The 6,775-nt window shown below is 45.3% G+C and overlaps 1 protein-coding gene across 4 annotated transcripts in view; it reads right to left on the bottom strand.

Annotated features, from left to right (window-relative positions):
• Positions 1-2,993: 2,993 nt before the first annotated feature.
• ZBTB7C (zinc finger and BTB domain containing 7C) overlaps positions 2,994-6,775 on the bottom strand; it is a 332,722-nt gene continuing 328,940 nt past the window's right edge. For 2 of the 4 annotated variants that reach the window (XR_008551354.1, XR_008551355.1), the window contains one exon: positions 2,995-4,863. The gene's annotated coding sequence lies outside the window, so the exon portion shown is untranslated. Of the gene's footprint in view, positions 4,864-6,775 lie in introns of all 4 variants that reach the window. The other 2 variants (XR_005124626.2, XR_008551356.1) reach the window with 2 other exon arrangements.

The raw sequence follows: 6,775 nt of genomic DNA, 5'->3' as shown, positions 1-6,775 counted from the left end.
GTCCCATGGAGAGGGCACCCCAGGGCACAGGCAGCTTTAGATCAGCCTTCATAGCCTCTCCACAGAGACGTTTCTTCACCTTTCTTCCTCTGGCTTTGAAATTCCCCCATTGATGGAAAATTAAAACCACTTTGTCTGATTCCCCAGCTGTGAAAGGGAGGCAGGATCGGGTTTAAGCCCCTAATTCACTCTCACCGGCCATAGCTCTGAGCCTACATCCTCTGACCCAGGGCTGGAGAGCCACATACTTCCAAGAGGCGGTCAGGCCAGGGAATCCCACCTTCCAAGGGGAAAGTTCACAGGACTTTGTGGTGGGGAGAGGGGGAGATTTCTGAGCTGGTCTAGTCCTGCTCATGATCTCTGACTAAGCAGGGCCCGCTCCTGCTCTCATAAAGGTATCCACACTTTAACCACAGCTTTCCTCAAGTCCTGCTCCTCAGCCTGTCAGAATCCCAACCCCGACACACTGTCCTGAGTATATAGACAAGCCCTTAGGTCAAGCCAAAAATCCCAAAACCCTCAAAGGTGTTCAAGTCTTCCTTCTCCGGGCAGCTTTTTCTGACAATTCTAACCCTGGTGAAGGTGGAAGGTAGGTAATGGTTATAGGCAGTAAGTTATGAATGGGGTGCCCCAAACCCCAAGTCCATTTATCAGCCTGATTGAGAAACAATCGAAGACCAGGAAGGCAACCCCCAATTCAATTAAAAAATGGAATGTTCAGAACACCAACATACTAATACAATAGTAATGGACCAAAGCTGGCTTCAGAAAGGTAGGCTGGGTATTGTGGGGAAAATAAGGGGGCCTCGGTCTAGGAGGCCCAGGAGACCCCAAGGGCCCAGAGACACCCAATAGCCAAACCCCCACTCCTTGCCACTGTACCTATGTAAGCACCTGCTTCTTGTCCCCTCAGTGGCTACCCACTCAGGACTCCTCTCTGCTCAGAGAGCTTTCCTGTCCTTATTCCAAACTATCAATAAATCACTTGTTTTCCTGTAACTTTGGTCTCAATGCTGAATTCCTTCCTGACAGAAGACAAGAACTGAGAAAGAGCCTACCTCGGGTCCTCGGACTACAGGCCTGCTCCCAAAACCCTGACCCAGAGGCTCACCAGCCTCTCTCTGACCTCCAACTGTCCTTGGAGGCATCTAGCTTAGGATGTAGTTATATATCCATGGGTTGTTTGATTTTCTTCCACTGAGGGGCTCTGATCTTCCAAGTTAGTAAGTCCCACAGATCTTTTCATTCTTTTCCATCTCTGCCTAACTCTAGGCCATTAGGCCCTAATCCTAACCACTTCCCTCTGGACCCCAACTCCTGCAGCAATCTCCTCGATGCTGCATCCATTCCTACTGCCACATAGTCCATGCACCAGGCCAGCAGGCTGTCTTAAAAAAACACTGATGGCCTCAAGTCTCACCGTCCTGACCCCACCCCAAAGCCTTCAATGACTTTGAATCACCCTCTGCATGACTCACAAACCTCCTCTGATCTTTTGATGACCAAGCAACATAGGAATAGTTACCTGGTCAGGGCCAATCCTTCCAGGTAGATTATAAACCCAGCAAGGGCAGGAACCATGACTGACAGTTATTATTCCTTGTCCTGGGCCTGGTATGCTGCTTGGCACATCAGTCACCTTTGTCAAATGAATGAATACATAATAGAATGAATGCCCCTGGGCAGTGCAGCGACTGCCATCAAGGAGTGTCATATTCACCCTTCATCCTAGGTGCAGTGTTCTGCATTTGATCCCTGGCAAGGGAGTTGTGTGCGGATGGCTTGTTAAGGAAGGACATCTATGAGAAACTGGTTAGGAGTTGCTCGTGGGTGGTGGAATACAAAATCTATTTGGTCCTTGCCTCAGGCTCCTGGCATAGAGCTCCTAAAACCCTGGGAATTTCCTGAGTGATGGAGGGTGTTTTGTTATTCTTGATGAGTCCCTCTCACCACTTCAGAGCTAATTGAAGGGCCCCTGGACCCTTCAGGACCCAGCTTCTGGATGAAGACTGATCACCAGAAAAATCAACTCTCTGTTTAGAGGGTTGAAACATTCAGTCCCTGCCCCCACCTGCAGGGAGGAGCTGGGAATTGAGTTCAACCATCTGTGGCCACTGATTTGGTCAATTGTGCCCATGTAACAAAACTTGGACAAAAACTCTAGTGAGGCATTTGGGTTGTTTCCAAAGCTTAGCTATTGTAAATAGTGCTGCTATAAACATAGGGATGCAGGTGTCCTTTGGAATTAATGTTTCTGTGTCCTTTGGGTAAATACCTAGGAGTAGAATTGCTGGATCATATGGAAGCTCTATCTTTAATAGGTCAAGGAACCTCCACACAGCTCTCCATAGTGGTTGGAGCAGTTTGCACTCCCACCAACAATGCAGGAGAGTTCCTTTTTCTCCACAACCTCGCCAACATTTGTTGTTGCTAGTTTTTTTTTAATATGTGCCATTCTCACTGGTGTAAGATGGTATCTCATGGTAGTTTTGATTTGCATTTCCCTGATTACAAGTGAATGTGGTACATATACACCATGGAATATTACTCAGCAATCAAAAAAGATAAACACATACAATTTGCAGCAACATGGATGGCGCTAGAAGGGATCATGCTCAGCAAAATAATCCAGAAGGAAAAAGAAAAATACCGGATGGTCTCACTCATAGCAGGAATTTAGAAAACCTAAATAAGGGACCAGGAAAAAGACTAATTAATATAAAGCAAAAATCAAAATCAATAAGCAACTACAAACCAGAGACACACTATGCGGGGGAGGAGGGAAAGGGAGAGAAAGGATAGGGTCAAAATAAGGGGGGGTGCAATTGTATGGGAAATATAACCAAAATGATAATGCATACATTGTGCAAAAATGAAAAATGATGTAAGAATTATATAAAATAAAATATTAATTAAAAATAAAAATGAAAAAAAATAGGATATAATCAAGGAAAAAAAAAGAAAACTCTAGTGAGGGTCAGAGAGTTTCCTGGTTGGTAAACATCTGTAAGGACAGGATGGTGTTTCCTGACCCCAAGGGGACAGAGGCTCCTTCTCCCAGGACTTCTGTGGGCCTCACGACATGTACCTCACTTGTATCCTTTATTGTTAACTGCACTCATAAATAAAGTGTTGTTCTGAGTTCTTGGAGTTTTCTAGTGAGTTATAGAACCTGAGAAAGGGGGCGACCTGTAGTCTGTCCTGTAGCAGCAGTGTGGATTTGTTATTTTCAATTGGCTTTTGAAGTGGGGCAGTCTTGTTGGAATGAGCCCTTCACCTGTGGGGTCTGTGTTAACCACGGGTAGTTAGTGTCCAAATTGAGTCGTTGGACATCCAGGTGGTGTGGAAGAACTGGAGGATTATTCATCACTGTTAAAAGTCTGAAACTTCAGGCTGACCCTATTGAAGGGGTGTCTCAAGGATGCCACGCACCCCCTCCCCAGGCTGGGGTTTTTCACACACCTGCACCAATCTGCCATTGGTTAGAAGCTGTCTCAAGCAATTTTCAGGATTTATCTGTTCTGAATGTGAGCGCAGCAAACTCCTGAGCCAAGAGCCTCCACTGTGGGTTGTTAATGCTGATGATATACGGAAGAGGGGGTAAGGGTGGGGCACTAGCCTCCCTCTGGGGACAGTGTAAGAAGTGAGACTCTAATGCAGTCCAGTCTGTTGGGTCTTTGGGCTATCATTTCTCCAACATGAGTTAAGCATTTACCTTGTGCCTGGCTCAGGGGCTATAACAGGACATGGACTTTGTTCTCTGAAAGTCAGTTTCTTCATCTTGACATTGTGTTTCCGTGATGGTCCATTAGCAGCGAGGAAGCCCCTTGCAAGTGTTTTGTTATTAATAAAGTGCTAAAGTATTGAGGTAACTTTCTTTTCAAAATAAATTGCAGCACATTATCTCAAAATAGCCCACCTCTCCCTTTCTTTTGTGCTGAAGATTTTCTGCAGCCTTGGGTACTTGGACCAATGGGCTAGAAATTCACAAGTCCCGCTCTAGCCCTGGATACCTTTTGGAACTGGGGTGGCTGCACCAGGCACATGGAGAACAAGGATATCTGAAAACCATCCTGAGGAGTGTGATGCTGCGGTCCTGGGTTAGAGTGTGGGGTCACAATTGTGGGGGAATTACCAAGCACCTTAATGTCCCACTTCAGCTGAGCCAGCCATTCAAAGCCACAGGGCAAAATTCTAGGTGCTAACTGCTCTTCATTTTCTCTGCCATTAAAGCCAGGCTCCGTCCCTGCTCCCTGCCACCTCGTTTTAATATTAATTGCAGCCAAAGTAAATGAGAAGCTCCAATCTGCTGTTCCTGAAACACACTGTGCATCACAGAGCCAAATGCAAGTGACTTTATTTTTATGCAAGTTATTTATGTGACTGCTCGCTTCTAACGGTGCAGATAGAAAGAGTCCTGCCTTCGAAATAAGAGGTGAGGGTGATGGTCAAATGGTCAGGAAGTGACAGGTGGATCCAAGATGAACCAACTGTGTCTAAATTTTCTAGGGGCGAGTGAAGATGAAATTGCCTTCGTCTTGATTGGCGAGGGGCTAGGTTACTTTGTGTTCGCCCCCCGATCCAGAGTATTGGTCAAATATGTGTCCAAAAGTCTCACCCATCCTGTGACATGTCAGTTCAAGACCAGGATGATCTGTCTTTGCATTCTCACCTTCTCACTGGTTCCCCCAGGCAAGAGACAGGTGCTACAGCAGGCCCTTTGTCCTCACCAGAGCTGAAAGGAGGTGAGTGGGGAACTTCAGCTGACCAGGTTTGTTTGTGAGGCCTTGAATGAAAATGAATGCCACTTCTTGGTGCAGTTCCGGGCTGGGCTGATTACTCAAGAAGCCGGCAAAGCACTTCCTTAGGGAGAAACAAAGCAAGGTGAAAAAAGAAGAGGGAGAGGATTATTGAACTTTTGGTATTTAGTACTTCCCTCAATGTGGAAAAATCTGAACATTAGTAGATGTTCTTTTGTATCATTTAAATCTAGATATATGTGTGGGAGAGGGCGGTGGCATATACTCTCAGGGTCTGGGGCACACAATCTCAGGGTCTGAGGCTTCAGTGGGGTAGATACTACTCCCCATGGAGAAGTGGATGTGGGAAGGAGTGGGCATTAGAGATTTGTGAAAGAGTTTTATGTTCATGGAAGCAGAGGAAAGACAAAGCCAGATTTAGAGGGAAGCAGCCCCTAATGTGGCACGCAGCAGGAGCTGTCCTCCCTGGGGCCTTGGGATGTCCTACCCAATGCTGTGGAACAGAATCACCTGTTAAAACACAGATCACTGGGCTTACTCCAGATTGTTTAAAAAAAAAAAAAAAAAAAAGGGCCTGACTATAGCTTCTGCCACTTTCTGTGGTGTAAATATTCCTATCATTACCAACATGATGTTGCTGAATGCAGGGCAAAGCCATGCACCACCAGCCCATGCAGCATCCCAGGGAGGGTCGGCGTAAGGGCAAGAAACAGTTCTGTGGCCTGGGGTGGGGGGGATCTCTTGGAAAGACTCACAGAGCTACCCTCCACCCTCCACCATGCAGAAATCCAGGGCTCTCTGGCTAGAAGGACAAGGAAGAGAAGAGTGAAGCAGAACATCCAGAAGCAAACACTGGTTGTTCCTAGAACAACCAGAGCAAGCCGAGCTTGCTCTGCTCGGCTGCTCACCTGGGGCAGAAGACTTGTTAGTGGGTTTTGCTTTTAAATGTTATATATGTATATGGGAGTGTATTTTTCTTGTTTCATAAAAATACATTTAAAAGGATGAAAGGCAGCTCTAGTCCTAAGACTGCCTGCCTGTGATGATGCAGGTGTTTCTTTTCACAAACTTGTCCCTTTCAGGGGGAGGTCTTTCTGCCTGCTTGTATCTGTGCAAGCGTCCTTTCCTTGCCCTTTTCTTATATAATAAACCTGTCCTTTTGGATATAAAATAAAAATAAAAGAAGGTGCCAAAAGGAAATAAACATCATGTATTATTTCACCATGTAGAAATAAACACTACTAATATTTGGGTGTATATTCTAGGCATTTTTTCCTGTTTTTATAACGACACACATAAACAGATTTTTAAGGGGTTGTCTTACAGAGGCTGTTTTGTAACCCAATCTTTTTACATAACACAGCATCTCAAGTGTTTCTCCCATCATTAAATGTTCTACAACGTGATTTGCAATGGAAAAGGAAGAGTGTGCCTTTTTTGGGATGTACCCTCATTTATTTTTTGAAGCTCCTGTTCTTGGAAAGTTTCTTTGTGTCTAGCATTTTCCCATTACAAACATGCTTTCCTGAGCAGCCTCTTGCTCACTGCTGCCATTCTACAGTTACTTCTTGGAGTTCAGTTTTCTAGTAGGAAACTAAGGGGCATTGCAAACAAAAGTGAACAGTTTTAAACTTTTGATTCATAGTGTTGAATTGCCTTCCTACGAGGCCAGACCCATTTCTACTTAGTCAGCAGCATTTACAAGTGCCTGTTTCATCATTGTTTCACCAACACTGGGTTGTACAAGTTGTTTTTTTTTTTTAATTCTGAATAGTCTTTTGTTAGTTCTTTTGTTTTTTCCCAATACAATGGAAAGGTCAGGCCATGAGACTAACTGCATCCGGGTACAGGACAGGCAATCAGGGGAGGTGTCACGGGCTAAACATAAAGTTCCATAAATTCGCCCATATTTGACTCCTAAGGAGATGATAAAATTGCCGCTCGTACAGTCGGCTATGCCTTCCACAGTCCATGTGTCTAGACTGAAGCAGGGAGAGGGTGAGAGCTGGGTCTCC

This window comes from Talpa occidentalis, unplaced genomic scaffold, assembly GCF_014898055.3.
Source record: "Talpa occidentalis isolate TD23 unplaced genomic scaffold, MPIMG_talOcc4v2.1 talOcc4.13, whole genome shotgun sequence".
Classification (NCBI taxonomy): domain Eukaryota; kingdom Metazoa; phylum Chordata; class Mammalia; order Eulipotyphla; family Talpidae; genus Talpa; species Talpa occidentalis.
This window is presented reverse-complemented; position numbering and strand designations above follow the sequence as displayed.